This window comes from Rhododendron vialii, chromosome 3a (genome assembly GCF_030253575.1).
Source record: "Rhododendron vialii isolate Sample 1 chromosome 3a, ASM3025357v1".
Taxonomy (NCBI): Eukaryota; Viridiplantae; Streptophyta; class Magnoliopsida; order Ericales; family Ericaceae; genus Rhododendron; species Rhododendron vialii.
In genome coordinates, this window is record NC_080559.1 from 1,710,474 (window position 1) to 1,730,490 (window position 20,017).

Consider the following 20,017-nt stretch of genomic DNA (forward strand, 5'->3'; position numbering starts at 1 on the left):
AATTGGATGAATTGGTTGGTAACTCAGCATCAGCCCCATGGGCAGGTGAGGAAAAAGTTATTGGAGTAGTAGGGATGAGGATCAACTCTGGAGTGAGGGTTTCCCTTTCAACTTGCTGTTGCCCTGAGAGTTCAGTAGCCTCAACCAATAGTTCTACAGGCTCTGACATAAATTCTCCTTGGATAGGAGAACGAATTCTTGATTGATCAAAAGGAGGCTCCCGTACTTTGTCTCCTTGAGTAGGAGAGTGGATTTCTGGCTGCTCAACACTAGTGGTTCCTTGTTCCACAAGGGGATCAACTCCCAGAGTCACAGGGGAATTAGGTGCTGAGCTTAAGATGAGTTCAGTAATTGGATCAAATGTTTGAACCTCAGGAAAGGTTGATTCGTGATCCATTTCAGAAATTTTGACATGTTCATCCGAAATTGGTGCTGGACATGTCAAAGGAAAAGGGACATTAAATGAAAGGTCAAATTGAATAATAGAAGAAGAAATTGACAGGAATTATTTGGTTTGTAGTCAAACCTTCATCTTTACTGCATTCATCATCTGATTGGGGTGCCAATTGCAGTCTCCTCCTTGTTTTCTAAATGTGAAAGAAACAAATCAATGGAGGAGTAACATATAATATCTTTAGTCCAAATTGACAGAAGGATGAAATTTTTACCCTTTTAAATGTCACCAGTGTCTCAGAATCTTCAGCAATTTCTGGAGAACTGGCTTTGTCGATCTGGCAAGTCGAGACCTTTCATTGCGTCCGCCATCAGTGGGGGATCTTGCAAAGCACTTCGAGCTTGAGAAGTCCTACTTCTTTTCCTAGAGGGAAGTGAAACCTCAGGTTGCTTCCCTTTGTCTTGGCCTTTTGGGCCTCTTGAGACATAAGCTTCTTCAGGAACTAAAACAAATGAGAAATAGTTAATAAGGTTTAGGACTCTATGTCTACAAAATAAAGAGGGATGATTTTATGAAAGACACCTGATGAGGATTCTTCAGGATCAAGTCTCAAGAGACAGTTGCTCAGATCTTTATTGAAGATGGTGGGCTTGATGTAGTCCCAAAACAATTTGAATTCTGAAGTAAGAGAAGGTTCGGCCACAAAACTTGCTAGTTGGAAGCTGGCCTTGATGCCTTGAAATTGTCCATTCAGCTCTGTAATTAGAGAGGTCTGGGTCACAATTGGCCTCGTTTTGGCTAAGTCCTTAATCCTTGGATGTGTATGGGGGACAGGGATCCCTTGTGACAGACCAAATTGCCGAGCACACTGATTTGGCATGTAGACTTCGAAACTGCAATTGGAAAAGCGTGTGGTCGAGGGGGAGAATCCTATCGACAGGAATCTTGATATCAAAACGCTAGCCCAAAATTCATTAACTGTTTGGGCTGGCACCAAAAATTTGAGGATAGGTTCAATCCTTCGTGATGACGAGTACTGACAGTCCTTAAAAGGCAGCCAGGTAGGATAGTCCTCGAGAGGAGGGCTATGGAAAGCTGTGAAGTACCTTTTGAAGGATGAGTCTTCATGCTTGGGATCATGAGTTAAAAAATATTCTGCGTAGCTCAAACACTTACCCCCATCTTTCCTTCTTGGAAAATAACTTAAAGGTTTAAGAAATGGAAAATAGGCATACAGCCATGCCTGGAGAATCCAAAAAGGGCCACCACAGTTACTGGTGATCTTATTATTTGTGAATGTCCACAACCCTTTATATAATGTCCCTAGTACAAAGGGAGCTAAAGCAAGCTGTGCATCTTGAGCTAGGCAGATAGCCAAACGGACATATTCCTTGGTGATCTTTAAACCAGACACACATAGCACGTATTTGTTGAGCCAATACAAATAAAAGCCCACTTTCTTAGTAAATGATGGTTCTCTGAGATCAGAGGTGCAAAAAAGGGATATAAAGTGTGAATAACTCCACGAATTATCCGTAGAGGCCTCAAACGGTGGATCACAAGGACGATGATCCAAGGCAGCGTTAACTTCTGCACCTATACACGGTAGGCCAGTCAGATGAGCAATGTCTAAAACTGTGGGACTCATGGGGCCGTACGGAAAAACAAAGGTGTTGGATGAAACAGACCAAAAACAGGCGGCAGCAGCAATCAAATTAGGGTTAAATTCAAAAGCCTGTGTGGATAGGTCTATGGTTTCGTAAATACCCATGGCACGCCACGAGAGGTGTAAGTATCCCCTCATACGGTCTACCCACTTTGTCCAAGATGGAAATACAGAGGGCCATGATCGGATTGTCCCTCTGGTATTCCAACCAGTGCAATGGAGACCCGGGAGCGAGAGGAGCAAGGGCTCATCAAAATTCACCGGATAGTAGGTTGGTAGTGAATCAGGAGGGGTTGGAGAGTAAATAGGGCCCAGTATGAATCTAGAGGGAAAACCAACTACAGGAATAAAATAAAGAGGAAACTGTGGTGCCTCCCGTAGGCATTGAGGATACCTTGGGGGATAGGACTCTGTTGGGGTTTCCGTTTTCTGAGAACTCGATGTTTTCTTCTGAGTTGTCTGAGGAGACGACGATTTGGAGGAAGCTTTGGAAGCCATTGCTTTGCCTTGAGGAGCTTTCTTGCGCGCCATCGATTTGGGAGTCGATGGTTTCAAACGATGCCCTAATTTTTTATAAACAAGAGAATATATATACGTTGGAAGAGCCCCGTGTGTTAGTCACGCCTTTTGAAAAAGACGAAGGAATTATTTATTCGAGTTAAATGATTTTTTAACTCAAACAAATAAGGGGGGCATTGTTTGTACCACAATTAAGATTTCTATTTTTACCCGTCGATCAGGTGACACGTGGCAGGGGTAAATATGAGCAAATGTGAGGATAGAGTGGACTTAACTTAATGATTCAGAGTGGAGGTGAATCGATGGGGAAACTATAAAAAGTCTTGTCCATCGATTGGCCTACACGTGGCGTATTCTTGTGGCATTTTGGACCGTCGATCGGGTGACAGGTGTCAAATGGACGTGGATCCCATGTTTCCACGATTGAAGAGGATGGAAACCGCAATCAACGAGACAATTTTCTCAACGTGGGCATGATCGGCAGTTGAAGGAAGTTCATAATCAGAATCCGAGAAGTTTTCAACTGCCACTTTGGGGGGAAAGTTTTGAATTCAAATGTAATGTAAGGAGGCCTATTTAAGTACAAGTTAGTAGCAGTTTCAAAGACACACAAACAACGCCAATCAGGCCTTTATCTTTTCTTTTCTAGGAGTAGAATTAACTTGTAATTGTTCACTCAATCATCTCGATTGGTTGTTCTTCTACCTTGAGGGTTAATAAAGTCCATTTTGTTAATCTTCTTCCATACTTCATCCACTTCATTGTTTGTTTCCAAAGAAGTCCTGAAATACGGCAAGGAACCAAACTCCACTTTTCACATCCACATTCCAGCAAGCTTTACAATACGATTTCCCGTCGATTCTCCGTCGATTGAAAAGAAAACAAGAATTTTGATAACAGTACCCCAGCCTGACCACCCAAGACCCTCTTCTCCAAACCACACGGAGAAAATTGGTTTAGATCCCCAAGCCCAAATCAGGATTTTAATCGGCTAATTTCCGATCATTCTATATTGTTGGGATGAGTATGTTTTATGAGCAGTGGGATAATATTGATTACCATTGGCTTAATTTCCGATCCACCCATATCCTTAAGCATTAAAGTAGGAGTTCAAAGTTGAAAAAAGAGTGTGCCTAATTTACTCTTTTGGTGTCGATTATAGTGTTAGATATATATAGCTCATTGACACAATTTTTGTTTTTAAGGGGCTAAAATTTTGGACAATTTTTTTTGTAGGTCTTTACCCTTTGACAATTTTTGTTTTCAATGGGCTAAAATTTTGGAAATGCAGTGGCCATCAACCGCACACTTATTGTGGGCCCCACAAAAATACAGACAAATATTCATAAATCTTAAAATATTGTTTTACGGGGGCCTATAAAAAATCAGCACTAACGGATATCAGTAGTTATGTTTTTTGAATCCGTAGGAGTGAAACTGCGAAACTGAATAATTTCACTCTTACGAATTCAGAAAAACACATCTACCGATATCCGTTGAAGCTAATTTTTATAGGCCTCATAAAATATTATTTTAAAATTTATGAATATTTTTCTGTATTTATGTGGGGCTCGAAGTGGGCCCCAAATAGATTTGCTTGGACGGTCACTGCATTTGCATGCGATGTACCTAGACTTTCTGGTGGGGTACGGTAATATTTATTGGCCAAATTCAACATATAAATTGGAGGTGATAATTAATATACCCGTGTGTACATGCAAGCTAACAATACCGAATAGGCGAATATTGCTTACCCTTGTGGCAAGTTGAGGAGGCACTAGAATTTGTGGATTTATATATTCTGAATGCCACAATGTCTATTTGATTAGTTGATGCAACTCAAATTTGAGAAGAGAAAGCTCTCTATATCTGCAGTAAAAAGAAATATATATAATAAACAGAAAAATAAGATGAGAACATTGCACAACGCTCCATTAACCAAAAAAAAAAACTACCTTTCAACTTCCCAAAGATAGAAGTAAAATATTTCCCCCTACAGTTTTTTTTTTTTTTTTTTTTGGGTTTTTTAAATAATATTCTCCTGGCCTACATTACCTCGTATTTTACTTTGTTTATCTCAACAAATAACAATTCAATAAAAATGGAGACGCCACTGTTTTTTTTTTTATTTTATGATCAGAAGACAAAAAGAACAATTTTTTGGGTAATTAACATTTTATACCAGAAACTTGTCAAAAAAAAAAAAAACATTTTATACCAGAAAACAACACCGTTACAATGGGGGACTAGAGGGGAACAACCCTAAATTACAATCTCAAAGAGACCAAAAACACAAGCAAAATCTCAACAATTTCAAAGCGTCCTTTTTGTTTGGCGGCTGTTTTTTGGTGCATGTGGCTATTTAGGGTGAATTTGAGTGTTTGGGATTTGGGCTTGGCCCACTTTTGTTGGTCTCTCTCTTGTTAACGTTTTGAGTTTCGGGAAGTCTTACGTTAATTTTTATATCCTTTTAGAAATTAATAAAATTCTTTTGTTGAGGGAAAAAAATTCTAAAAAAAAAGAGGACAGCTATACAGAACAAAGCAAAGCATCAAACACCAAAGAGACTATCCACTACTCCTCGGAAACCAATGGATTTTATGAGAGATGTCCAGAGAGTTGATTAATTTGGTTGCAGAGAGATGTCAGCGTACGATCATTGGGAACTAACATCCCATTCAAACAATGCTCTCTTGGGTTCCATCGGGAAGAATCTGAGTCCCTCGAAGGTGGAAATCTTTGCGTGGCTAGCTATAAAGGAGAAAGTGGCAACCCGTTCTTTGCTTCTAAGCAGAAATTTGTTACATGAAGTCCACCAAGCTCTGCCCTCTCTGTTCCGAATACATTTGTCACACTCCAAATTGAGAAGTGACCGGCCATGAACCACAAGACCAAAACTCGTAGAACATGTAGCCTAAAAAGAAATTTAATAAAAACTCCCAAGCAAAGATCCACCAAACAGTCAACCATTTTTTTTTATTCAGAACATTCCCAACCAATAAATTCTATAAAAGAATGGAGCACAAACATCCCATGAACCAATAAAATCGAGTGATCCAACCGTAATAAAAGAATCTAGATGTCTGACAAAATATTTCAAATGCGGAAGCGATTAATAAAATATAAATATGATGAGACACCCTAAGGAGGTCAATACAAGAAATCCCCGAGATGCCACCAAAGTCTTTGCTTAATTCCCCAACTTGCCGGAAAAGAAGTTGGAATAAATCCGTCAGCTGACGAGCTCAGTGAGTAGCAAAGCATGTATATTAAATACAGTTCCAAAATAGGGATCAAAATAATTTACCATGTCAACATAAATTTGGCATATGCGGTGAACAACAAAATAATCCATTAATCCAATTAATGATTCATCCGATAAGTCTTAACGGTGATCACAATACAACCTCCAACAACAATGGAGAACCACAACCAAAATCAATAGTACCAAGTGCCAGTGAATAAATATCTCAAAATTGGATCCAATATCAAAACTTAGAGTCACCACGAGTAGGCAGCCCGTAGAACTTTTTCCTAAGAATGATCCGGTCAATAATAACCTTTGAGCATTAGGGTCACCGGCCTAATCCGGATTTTTTCCTAATGGCCAGAGTCACCCGCACACAGAGGATTAATTTCTTGGACTTCCAAAATATGTTCCCATCAATATCCACAAAGTTCTCACCAAAAGATTATTCAATCAACAAATAGTTTCACCAATCCGCATGCCAATTTCAAGAACTAAATAAAACAAATAAATGTTCAATTTCAATCATTAATTTTCTAAAACAATAATTTAAGGGATACGGGGAAGTTCGCAAATACGTAACATGCTTAACCACTCACCTAGGTCCAAAAATAATGCAATCGAACAATGCAAAACGATCATAACCTGAACAAAGAATCATTTAGCAATATTATCACCAACTGTATATCAAGTATTACCAATGTAGGACTGACTGCCTAAAAGGGTGTTTAACTAACCTAGACTAATTACCCAAGTCACCAAACTAGCAAACCCAAAACTCTAATTCCCAAGTCTAAGTAATTCAGTCATTTTTCCATGTACACACCATGACTAACTTTCTGCTCGTAATTCTAGTTTTGCACTTTCTTCGATCATAACCCACCTCTTAATCCACCACAGCAACCCACTATTATACACAAAACCACAACTTGAATAATATTATAGGAAGGGAATTACTTGCCAACATAGCAATGAACATGTAACTACCTTAACAATTCACCACGCACAACCCGACATCGTGTTCGTCCATTTCCCTCTCGCCTTGCCACAAACCCAACACAACCAATAATTTCACTCCACACCCACGTTCACAATTTCAGCCCTAGCATGTGAAGGTGAAAAAGAAGGGAAAAAGAAATAGATATGAAGAGAAGACGAACCACTTACTTGAGGCTATCTCCGAACCAGACAAAACCCTTGGCTGCTGCGACTTCTCTCTCTCAAAATAAACAACCCTAGTCTAATATAATGACTTTCTCTTACCCACGTTCTCCCCTAAATAATAGGCAACTACTTGATAAAAGTATTTAATACGGTATAACACCAAATACTAAAACTATTTAGACTTATACCCCCGACAACAGTTATACTATGCGGAGAGAGACAAAATATCAATTAAGATCCAAACCATAAAATTCTCTTTTTTTTTTTTTAACAATAGAAATATCGGGGCGGTTCCGGGGACACTTAAAAAAACCCTTAAAAAAACACTTCATAGTTCCCGATCGAATTTTGATAATCAGGGCCGCTCAATGTGATCAGAACGTGATTTTAAGGATGCCCGCCAGAAATCAGGAAAAAAAAAGGACTAGGAAGGGCTTCATCCGAACAGTTTCTTATTGAACTTTATTGAACGGTCCAATAAAAAACTGCTCAAATCAAGCCCTTCCCGGTTAGTTTTTTTGCCAGTTTCTCGCTAGCACCCTTAAAATCACGTTCTGAACACATTGAGCGGCTTGGATCATCAAAATTTGATCTGAATTATGAGATTAAGATTTGGAGTGTTTTTTTAAGGATTTTTTTAAGTGTCTCCGGAACCGCCCCGTAGAAATATAATTATTAGGAATTAGAAAAGATGGGGTGTAACAACATTGAAACACACCAACATTTGTTTCTCCACCGCTATTCTCTTGGGTTGTATGGTCAGTAATTATGAAATGGTGGGATGTCAAATGGGTGTGCCCTTATATGGTTCTAGACTTAGCTAATTGGTGGTTCAGTCATGGGTTCCACAATCTGGAAAGACACATATGAGAAGCATGTTTCTTTGCTACTCTGTGGTCTTTATGGTTGGTTCGGAATGATTACGCTTTCAATAATGCTTCCTTAGGCTTGGGGGGTGGGGGACCTAATCAAAACAAGGGTCACAATGTGGATGAAGGCGAAATTCAACAATTTGAGGTTCTGCTTTTGAGACTACAACCGGTTCTTTTGGATCCAACCAAGTGTGATCTGTTGAGGTGGAAATGGGCTCCTGATAATTGCTTTTCTGTAAAATCTGTGTATAATAGATGGGAACAAATGGGCCTTACAACGAATAGGGTGTTGGGTTCGATTTGGAAAAGCATTTCCCCACCTAAAGTGGAAATTTTTTCTTGGATGGCACTCCAGGACAAAGTGGCTACGAAGTCAACTCTTCTCTACCGCAATATATTACCTGAGGGCCAATCGGTGATGTGTCCATTCTGCTCTTTGACTGTAGAAACGCCGAAGCACCTCTTTCTCCATTGTCAATTTGCATGGGAGGTTTGGTCATTGATTTTAGAATGGTGGCACGTCAGTTGGGTTTGTCCGGCCTCCTTGTTAGACCTCTTTACATGGTGGTTAGATTTTGGTTTCAAAAATCTAGAGAAGTTCATGTGGGAAACAACCTTCCATGCCTACTATTTGGTCCGTATGGCTGGTAAGAAATGATATTGTCTTCAACAATGCTTCTCGGCGAGTGGAGGACCTTGGGGAGCTAATTAAAACCAGAGTTGCTATGTGGATCAAAGTAAAATTTGATATTAAGGTGCACTCGGTGGAGGATTTTAAGGGTTATCTTGATGGAATGAGGAAGATCAAAGTGTAAGTTTTTTTTTTCAAGAGGATGGATTCAATCCAACTTTCTGTTGGATAGTCACTCCCTTCTTCCTTCTGTTTTGTTTTGTATCTGCTGCTCTTTAAGCGTTTGTTGCTTATTGAGTGCTCTCTCGATGTACCCTTTTCGAGTCAATAAAGTTTTCGTTTTGCCGAGCAAAAAAAAAAAGTGTACTCTGTGGAGGATTTGAAGGTGTTTTTAGATGGTATTCGGAAAGTAAAATTATAACATAATCCGTAGGGGCGTCATTCAACCTTTTGTTGGATGATTTGTTTGTTTTTCTTATGGTTGTGCTGGTTTTCTTTGGCTTGTTGAGCAAAGATGTATTGTCCTTGATGTACCCCTTGGAGATCTATAAAATTGTTCATTTGCCGAGAAAAAAAAAATTGGTTGCAGAGAGGGATCCTCCCTCATTCAGGAGTATTGTGTACCCATTTTATATCTCCAATTTGAATTAACCCCTTTTTCATGGTAATTCTATTTTTCCTCAAACCAAATCCGTCAAGTTAACCCATCGTATATGTCTGCATATGCATGTAAAATAAAAAGTGGCTATCTAATAATTAATTTCTTTTACGTGTATATTTATGTTTTGCCTAGTATGAATAGAAAATTAGTGTTTTTTTTTATTTTTAAAATAATGCTCCTAGCTCCATTGTGCGGGACAGGGGCCTGACTTGAGTGCGTCGTCCGACTACGTGGCGTCCTTCGCTCAAGGCTATGAGGACTAACTGACTCAGTCGGAGATTTCTTACGCCAAGGGCAGGTTGGCGACGCGCTTTGCGAAAACATATCTGTGATCTTGAACATTGTATTGGTGCTTCATGCCTATTGGTTTGAGTGGGGTTCTCTACTGCAAAATCGATGATGAACCCTATGCGGGAACCTCGTGCTGGTCTGATCCGACAGTATGTGTTGTAGAGCTTGATAATTAGCCTAAGTGCATGCTTTTGTACAGTTGCTAGATTTTGGTGTTTTTGGTCCACTTTTGATTATTGAGATGTAATCTTTGCCTTCGGACGTTTGAAATGTAATAAAATTTGCCGTTTGATTAAAAAAAAAAAAAGTGGCTGTAGAGAAGCTAATTTCAGTATTTTCCTTAGAAGAAAATGGAAATCGTATTTTGAACAATTCTTCGTAGGTCTTTACAATTTGACAAATAAATTAACAAACTCAATTTTTGAATTTGAACTACTACTTTAATACTTTCAAGAACTCCATGGTTGATTAATTAATAGACGTCACCAATCTTTCGGCATATTGTTGGGATCTGAAAGCCAATCTATTCTAATACATAAAGGGAGAGCACTTTTTGGTGTCTCCTTTTTTTGTCATGCTTTTTCATTTCTAAAAATACCCTCTTAAGCAAAAGAAACACACAAAACGAAACAGTTAATTGTGAGGATATTTTGGACATTTAAGAAAAAAAAAACCCACCCTAAACAATTTTACCCTTCCCTGAACTGCCTACCCACGTTCCCCTCAAAATTGTCAGATTACAAATACAACCGTCACTATTAACTCTGTCATCGTCCTCTGTCTCGGTTCCACAATCAAAAGAAGAAAAAACACAGTGCTAAACAATGGATTCTTCCTCTTTTGCTTACAAGAAGACAAAAGAACACATTGCTTTCACACGGTTGGCTACTGCTAGGTAGTCCCCTTTCTCATTTTTTTCCTTTTTTCATTTGTACATTTCATTGCTTTTATGTTGGTAGGGAAACAAAAAATACCCAGTAACTTGATTTTAACAGAAACAATCGTAATTCAGTGATGATGAGTAGGTTTGTCAAAACTTTGAATAACTAGGATGAGTAGGTTTGCCACAGAAGGATTTAATTAACAGATTAAAATTGGCAAAACAAAAGAAAAAAAATCTAACCAGGGTCTGTTTTTTTATTTTTTACTGCTTCTATTTTATCTATTCTAATATGTAATCGAATAGTACCATTTTGGTGTCTCCTTCTCTCTTTTTTTAAATCCAAAAAAAATGCCGAAAACAATTACCACCCCATTACATGTCCTCTTACTCCACCAACTCCACACCTTTCTCTGTTCTTCTCCCCAATTTCTACCAGAAAATTTCCTTTCACGTGGTTTTCATACCTGCAACTTATGTGAATTCGTCTTCTACTCAGGTACCATAACGGCCTTTCCTTTTTTAATTTTTGTTGGTTTCCATATTTACACTATATCAGTTTACAATTACCTCACCAATGGACTCACCTGTCACTTTTATCTCACCTGTTAGTACTTTCTTCCCTTTTCATTACCTAATTCAACCTTCTTTTTTCCTAATTGTTTGAACAATTATGCTACACATAAAATGGTACAGGGGAAAGGCAGCGGTGAGTAGGGCTGCAAACGAGCCGAGCCGAGCCGAGCCGAGTTTTAGAGTGTTCGAGCTCGGCTCGCCAAAAATTTAGTTGGCTCGAGCTCGGCTCGAGCTCGTGACGAGCTGCAGAACTTGAGCTCGAGCTCGGCTCGATAAGTATTTACAGAGCTCGAGCTCGGCTCGATAAGTATTTACAGAGCTCGAGCTCGGCTCGTTCGGCTCGTTTATGAAACAAATATATATAAATATATATATATAAATAAATATAAATATGTAATATATATATATATATATTTATATATATAAATATATATAATATAGTCGAGCTCGCGAGCCAATTCGAGCCGAGTTTCGACTAGCTCGAGCTCGGCTCGTTTATGAAACGAGCCCAGGACTCGAGCTCGAGCTCGTTCGTTTTTGTCTCTAACCGAGCCGAGCCGTTATCGAGCCGAGCTCCGAGCCGCTCGCGAGCGGCTCGGATCGTTTGCAGCCCTAGCGGTGAGGTCAGGTCAAATTTTGTTTTGGCTTCTGTTTTTAGTTTTATTTTTGTAGAGAATTACAGATTCCCGAATTCAATTTTTGTTCACAAACCAAAAAAAAAAAGCATTGAAAGTTGAAACACCTATATTTTTACGAAGGCATGAATTCCCAACTTACAAAAAAAACAAAACATTCATTTTCAAAATCCGACTTGCACACGTATCGCGTGTGCCCCGGCCCCTAGTAATAATATTATCCCACTACGCATAAAACACCATCATCCCTACTATATAGAATTGTGTCAGTGATATCTAACACTATAATCTTTTTCTTTTCTACTTTTTTGAACGGCAAAGAAATTTTATTAATCTTTAAATAAGGATTACAAAGACTAAAGGAAACATGGAGAAAACGGCATCACAACCCTCTGTAAATTAAACATCACAACGAAGTTGGCACCTAAACATTGGGACAATCATATGCCAAACCGAGTCATATCTAACACTATAATCAACACCAAAAAGAGGGTAAAGTAGTTATAAGGGCTGGCAGCATACTTGAATAAATTAGGCATACTCTTTTTTTCAACTTTGAAGTCCTACTTTAATGCTTTCAAGAATTAACTCCATGGTTGATTGATCTATATCGATCAACCAATCTTTGGGCATATTGGCGGGATCTGAAATTAAGCCCATAGTAATCAATATAATACCACTGCTCATAAAAACACACTACTCATTAATAAATTTCGATGAGCTATTATATATATCTATATATCTAACACTATAATCAACACCAAAAGATCAGTAAAGTTTATGGCATACCTGAATAAATTGTAGGAGTGGAGAAGATGAAGATCCGGCCAGACCACAAGAAATAGCAAACTCATGATTGAGTGGTAGAGATTGAGTGAGTGCAAATGGATAATTGACTCAACAGATGGAACCATGAAGTCTTTTAATTGAAATTCTACTTTGGGTAAATTCCAACGAGCTTCCCTGAGGATTTTTATAATTACATAAATCCTCACTCAGGTTTCAAAAATGAAAACGAGCTCCACCAAAGAAAGAGTTGTTCTATATTAACCACAAAGTTTTCCTTATCCCTAATTTTATTTTCACCCTCACTTGGGATCTAGAATATATATCATCCTAAACTACAATCTTCTCCGATAAATGCTACGCTGGAGTTTGAACTAACATAACTTATTCTTCTTCTTTTTTTAATTAGTGATTTATTTGGTTGTTAGTCTTTTCGGTGCTTTTGTTGACAGTGTTTATCTTTTTTGAATTTTTCTAGAAAAAGTAAAAAATTATATGAACACCCTTCTAAAAATTAAAATTATGGGCTCCAAACAATTAAGCTCCCTTTTGATTGGCAATTCAATTAACAATCCACATAGTTCCTTTGTATCCAACTTTATCCGATTGTAATTTTTTCTCCTCCTTATCTTACATTTGCGAGTGTGTATAATTAGAATGGAATGAATGTCACGACCTCGATTTTCAACATAAATAATAATAATTTTGGATAAATAAAATGATAACTAAAGTATCGATAATACCCAAATGACATATCTTTCCCCGTTCTCAAAGCTAAATTTAAAAGTTACAATCCTGGCTCGAGGCCCCAAGTTACCAAAATACCAAAGTGGAATTACAATTTACAATAATCACTTTTTCAACAATTTCTTTCAAGTCAAATGCAGAATGTTGCCGCTTTTATACCTTCAAAACATATGATCAACAAGCACGAGATGCATGCCATGCCAATTTCCTTGCTTTGTACCTGAAAATGATAGGTTGAGCTACACTAGCCCAGTAGGAAAATCTATACTTAAGGTATATAAAAATACGATGAAACATGCAAGTAGAGTGAATGAATTTTAACAAATGAACGTGAGACACAAGAGCTACCACTACGAACAAACAGACTAAGACTAGAGAATCCTGGATGTCGTACAGATGTCCCTAACCGTTCACACATCAACTAGAAGCAACTTTTAAAATTGTATCAATCCAACAAATTTCAACAATAGTTCAACCATCTGATAACTTTTCGAACGAACACCACAACTACTTCCTCAACTCATACCATTCACCAAAGAGTCTCATTTCATAAAACTTTCCTTCTGATTTCCAAAACAAATTCTGAGAAAACTCAAGACCATTACAGGTCAAATTCCGTTGATTCGAGCTTGAATACCGGAGTCCGTTGATTTGTGCCCAAATACCGGATCCGTTGATTCGCTCAAGAATACCGGAGGATTTTTGATAAAAAAAATCCTCTTTTCAAAATCCAAATTCCTTTCTTTAGTAAAACCTTGATAAAACCAACCTTTCATTCACTTTTTCGACAACCACAATCCCAAACAACAAACAATCAAACATCAACATAGACTTCTGAAATCAAACAAAATTCCCTTCATCGTGTGAGACATTCAATTGTGTTACCACCCCTTGCGTCACATTGAATTCTATCCACTTGGGTTTCCGCATTACCACACCTTGCGTTGCGGGCCCTCTAGAGTCTCCGCATTACCACACCTTGCGTTGCAGGACCCTCAATTCAAGATTATCAACTTAAACGTACACACGCATAATCAATCCGAATACAAGAAGACAATATTCACCAAGTTCACCTTCTTTCATTTATCATCATGCAATGCATTACAAATTCATAAACACGTCCTATCGTACATTGATAGATACCTTATGTTCGCATTATTCCTGAAAGTCCATTATGATGTCCTTCGTCACGCACCGAACCCACAATGACTCATCAACATACCACCCGTTAGGTTCTAAACGAGAATCTTATAGAACGAGCCATTAGAACACAAACAATTACATTCGAGAGTAACGTAAACACATTCTAATTATATAGGGAGTCATAATACGGAACGAAACAATCTTAGGAATAACCAACAGACATTGACAGATTGATACACCTCTACTCAAATGATCATAACTTTCTGTGTGTTTAGAGTCTTAAGGTGATTCTGGTGGCAAATGAAAGCTGACTTCAAGACCTTCGAATCGATATAAAATTTGCATGAAACGGACATCGGACGAGGAAGTTATGGCCGTTCGAAGTTGGGAGCAAACCTTGAAAACGAGACAGATTCGTGATCTGAATTCTAAAATCCACCATTAATTCAATTCTCAACGGTTTTGGGTGATTTCAGCGGCATTAGAACGGGCTTTAAGTCTACTCTATTTCATACAAAGGAACCAAAATTCAATCCTGAGCTTAAGAAGGCGTAAAACCCCAAAAACAAAGACCCTGTTCTGTAGATTCTCGAAAATGGAAGAAACAACCTCAAACAACGAAACAATGCACGATCTAGGTACATAAACACCGTATAAACGTATAACGAGAGTAAGAAATCCCTACCACAATGGGTTTTGAGCAAAACCCTAAGTCTACCAAGAGCAATAAGCTTGAATCCTTCAAAGACAAGCTTCACCCATACTTGGATACAAGATCTAGAGCAAACAAAGCCCAAAAACATAAATAACAAACAAAGATCAACCAATAATCGAGAGGAGAGAGAGAAAAACGTGATAGAGCTTCAAGGAGTGAGAACAAAAACACAAAACTCACCATTGGTTCACCAAATGCAAGAATCTTGTGATTTTGAGGAAGAAAACTCTTGGATCTTGGAGATTTGAGGTGTTTGATGTGCAAATCCAAGAATTTGGGTGAGAGATTGAATAGAGAAGGTAGAGGGGCGATTTTAGGGCTGAGTTCGTGGTCTTGGAGTGAGAAAATAACATAAGGGGTCTATTTATAGTGTCTGAATCGCGTGCTGAAAATATCAAAAATTTTGCTTAATGTACCGGTATCAGGGAATTACAGTACCGGTACATCGACCCAGAAATTTTAACATTGCACAGTTTCTGGTCGTGATGTACCTGTACCAAAAAAAGCTGTACCTGTACATCACGGACAGATTTGAAATTTTTGCCAACATTCATCGAATCAAACCCCGAATACTACCAACACTTCCACCCCACTTCCACACGTCATTTCAACCCCGAAACTCAAAGTTCAACTATTCTCTGGCTGTCCAGTACACAATGGTTGGCATATCCGCATAACCTCATTAATAAACATCGTATTTCATATAAATACTATCTTTTACATATTAAACGATTAAAGAAAATAGAAAAAAAAATTTACAGGTCTCTACAATGAATCATTTTTATAATACCAATTGAGAGTGGAGTGTAAGGTGGCATTGTAGGACAATCTACACAATAAAAAATATTGATCAAGCGGTTTTTATAAGTTGATCAAGTGAATTTTCACACAATAGATTGGGATCGATCGGTATCATACCCTACTGATGAAAAACAAGTGGAGAAAATTGATCAAGCAAATTTGAAGTTGATCAACCGGGCACCGCACACAAATACGGCGGACCTTTGGATTAAAAATTGATGAATGGAGATACATAAGCATTTTCGATACCCCTTATTTGAGCTCCAACTTTACCTCTGACGTTTACTTTCATGACTCTCTTAAGTACAAATCTCAATGGTGAAATTTGTTAATCTAAGTAGTAGTATCTGTGTAGGATTGGATTGGATTGGATTACAAATTTACAATGATAGATTTGTCAAAAAGATTTATGTGCGGGAGAGTATTCTCAAGTTTTACCAACTGCAGGAGTCCAACATCGTTAAATTAATACGTAGGAAACTCATATTGTCATTTTAAAAACTTGAGGGAATATATGTGGTTTTTGGAAAAAAAACTCAGGAGAGGTCCATGTAATAGTATTTGCATTATTGCATTATCAATTGATCTTGTTCGTTTTGATTTTTGGATTCTCTCATAGCGTATGGTCTCCAATAAATTTTTTCAATTATTACTCTCATTTCTCTCTCTATATATCTCTCTCCACTTAGAATCTAAAATCTAAAATCTAAAATCCAAAATCTAAAAACCAAAACCAACAAGGCTATAATGTCTTTTCCCTCAATATCGAAACGTCTACACCTGATGGAGGTGGTCCCCGCCAACTTGGAAATTTTGATCAGCTCCAAAAATATCACCAATTAATTCCATTGGTAGACCAAGAAATGGAGCTAGTGGTCCGTCCCCTTGCAAGTTGCAACTTTTAAAGAAAATTCTTTCACAAAAGTATAGTCTTTCGCAAAGCAGTGGCCGACGACACACATACATACTTCCAAGTTCCAGCGTAGTGCGGGCCCACAAGAAATTATCAGTCCAAATGTGCATGCATATTGTAGAGCAACGCTACAGCCACCGCCCGAAAATGCGGTGGCCGACCACCGTATGTCGTATGGGGTTCATTTCAGGTCCTGCATAAATGATCCAAACTGTTCAATAATTAAAAATAAATAAATTAAGTGGGCATCGCAGAACACTAGCTCAATCCAATATGTGTAAGTTCTCGAATCAAACTTGTCATCTTTGAAAAATCGGAAAAAATAGAAAGATTGGTTTTTTGGTGTACAAAAAGATGGGAAGCTTGATCTGAGTACTTACACATATCGGATTGAGCTGATGTTTCAGATTCCCCATTCGTTTTTTTTTTTAAATTATTGAACGGCTTGGATCATTAGTACAGGACCCGTAGTGAACCCCACATGGCATGCGGTGGCCGTAGACTTTCCGCATATTGTATGTGTCCCCCCCTTTTTTTTTTTTTTTGCACTTTCACAATTGTGATCAGTTTCTCCTCCAGTTTACGAGCATCGAAATTAGTTTCACCATCCTCTAGCAATAGGTTGTTGCATATATTGACTGCTATCGCAATAGCTTGTTGCATGTGCCTGTGAAACCGGCTTCAAAACACGATACAAACAACCACAGTTCATTTTTAGAGCTTAACGCCTAGAACAATCTTATATAAAAAAACTCAATTCAATTGAACGTTGATAACTAATTGAACGAACCACTCGAGCTTGTTTTTGTTGACATTGTTAATAATTCTGTACAAATGTGCTTTTGAACTTGATTTTTTACGAAATTGTTCTACATTTGGAGCTCCACGAAATAAACAATTTCAACTTGAGAGCCTCTTTCTCTAAACCTTTCTCCTTCTAGGGTTTTATTTAGGAGAGGGGGTGGGGGTGGGGGTGCGGGTGCGGGTGCGGGTGCGGGTGGCTGCCACTCCTCACCTCCACCTCCCCCCTTCCTCCAGCCTCCCTTTTCTTCACCTCCTAGCCTTGTTGTGCTCCACTTGCGCCCTCCACCTCCTTCCTCCGTTTACTTGTCTGGCCTTCCTCGGGCCGATTTGATGAAGATTTGAAGATGGGATGGTTTGGCTTCGCTCATTCGGCAAATAAATTGACGGATCAATGGGTGAAAATGCTGGTTTTGCTTCAAACCAACGGTTCCACGCACGAAATACGTCAAAGACGTCCTAGTCACTTAATTTTTATTTTTTATTTTTTAGCAAATGCATAGACACGTATCCACAAAAAGCATAAGTATATTTATTTAAACCAAAATGCTATTGAGTCTTAATTCTATCGACTCAAATCCTAGAATATTCTCTAATATATTATGTTGTTTGATAGATCTTAATTAATTTTATTAAACAAAAATTTTCAAATCATAGAGAATATTCTAGATTGTGAAATATAGCAATTGGCGAAGGTAGTATAAAGTGCTTAAAGTTCTATCTATCTATTCTTGATTTTAATTATCGCCCCAGTTGAAGGCACGGCAATTTCATGAACATGATGGGATGAGATACCCTTTTTTTTTTAAGGCACAACAAGGCCTATGTGCCCAGCATGCTTCCCCAATCGTGTAAAACGTTTCTTTGCGATACCCTTTTTTTTTATTTTTTTTGTGAAAACTTGGCTTGAGGTCTCCGCTGAACACAAACATGAGAGGTGTAACAAAGTTTTTGCCATAAATATTTTTACATGAACATTTCACAATCAAACGTTTTACCTCAAAACAAACGGAGCCTGTATGATAGTGTACAAATGTGCTTCCAATCGACTTGATTTCTTACGAGATTATTCTGCTTCTCGAGCACCGCAGAGTAAACGATATCAATTACATTTTGTGGCTCTTGCTTATGTCATGGGCACAGAGGAGCTTGATTGTAGTTTCTTCCCTAACTATCGCAACGACTACACCTCCTAGAAACGGTCCCTCCACTAACGTGAAGGACCGCCCACTTTGAAAGGAGCTCCAAAAATATCAAGAACGGTCCAATTTGTCTTGATCAAGAACAGTCCAATGCGTCTACTCGACTACTACCCAATACTGGTACAATTTACACACCACACACACCGCATAGTGCAATCCTTAGGGGCTATCTCGAGCCAAACTCATTTTTGAAAGAAACCCGTGAGGGAAATGGCTCAGTTGAAACCTTAGAAAAGGAAGGAAAAAAACATTTCCTTACCTTCTTACAAATTTAGCCCATGTCCCTTACTAATTTTTTTTTTATAAAAACAAATTATGTGGTCGAGATTAACCATTAAAGCTGATTAAAGATGAATAAAGTTTAAAATAGACATAAAAAATATTATGTATACAAAATAGGGTTTTTGCAAAAGAAAAAATAAAGAAGAAAAAACATCCCAAAAGATAACATAAAAACTACGGTCTATCCAGTGGTGAGACTCTACTGCATGATGCTCATTGGGAACATGGATTATCAAAATTAATAAATCCGCACGGTTCAACTTGTCGGGGTCGATGAGTAGAATAACCGAGCAAAAAATCAAGTCGGTCGAAACAATGATAACCAGATAATCAAATGGATTTTCATTTTTCTTATAATCAAATGGATTTTCTTTTGAAGTGCATTCTTCAAAATTATTTTTCCCTGTCGTTTTCTCAAAACTAATATTCTTTTTTTGAAGAGGTCAAAACTAATATTCTTCAATCAGTGAATTATTGAGGTTTGATAAACTCGATAGTTTCAAAAACAGATCCACTCATTCAAATTTGCGGACGTGGGATGAGCTCCTCCTAATATTCCCTTTTACTCCTACTTTTCTCCCACTGTCTTTCTCCACACATTTATAGGATAGGAAACGCCATAGGCACCCACGACGCACACACATACTTCCAGCGTATAGTGTGGGCCCAAAAGAAATTAATAAGTGTAAATGTGCATGCATGTTGTATTGTATGTGTATCTAGCATTGATGGACCCTCCTCCAGCAATAGGTTCGATTAAAGGGAAAATATCACGTATTAATTAAGTGGCCTTGCGATAGTTTTTTGTGCCCATGAAACGAGCACTGCCTCAAGCCTCAAAACGTGATGTAAACCACCGTTTACTAGCTTGACACATTGAACAATTCTTAAAATATCAATTCGATTGGACGTTTGGTAGCCTAATGAACGAATCATATTTCCGAGTTTGATTTTTTCGACATTAATTGCTAATTATTATGTACACATGTGCTTCTGATTGACTTAACTTTTTATGAGATTGTTCTAATTTGAAGCTCCACACGTAATAATTAATGATTTCAATTACGTTTTGTGCCTCAAAACGTTGCTCT

At 38.1% G+C, this 20,017-nt stretch overlaps 1 protein-coding gene across 1 annotated transcript in view; it reads right to left on the reverse strand.

Moving 5' to 3' along the window:
* The window catches only part of LOC131320820 (uncharacterized WD repeat-containing protein C2A9.03-like), a 139,299-nt gene extending 123,980 nt beyond the window's left edge, over positions 1 to 15,319 (reverse strand). Inside the window, exons 1-6 of the mRNA XM_058351695.1 lie at positions 15,108 to 15,319; positions 14,898 to 14,989; positions 13,229 to 13,289; positions 12,326 to 12,499; positions 12,059 to 12,180; positions 4,334 to 4,448 (exon numbers count right to left, since the gene is read on the reverse strand). The gene's annotated coding sequence lies outside the window, so the exon portion shown is untranslated. The remainder of the gene's footprint in view (positions 1 to 4,333; positions 4,449 to 12,058; positions 12,181 to 12,325; positions 12,500 to 13,228; positions 13,290 to 14,897; positions 14,990 to 15,107) is intronic.
* Positions 15,320 to 20,017: the final 4,698 nt, after the last annotated feature.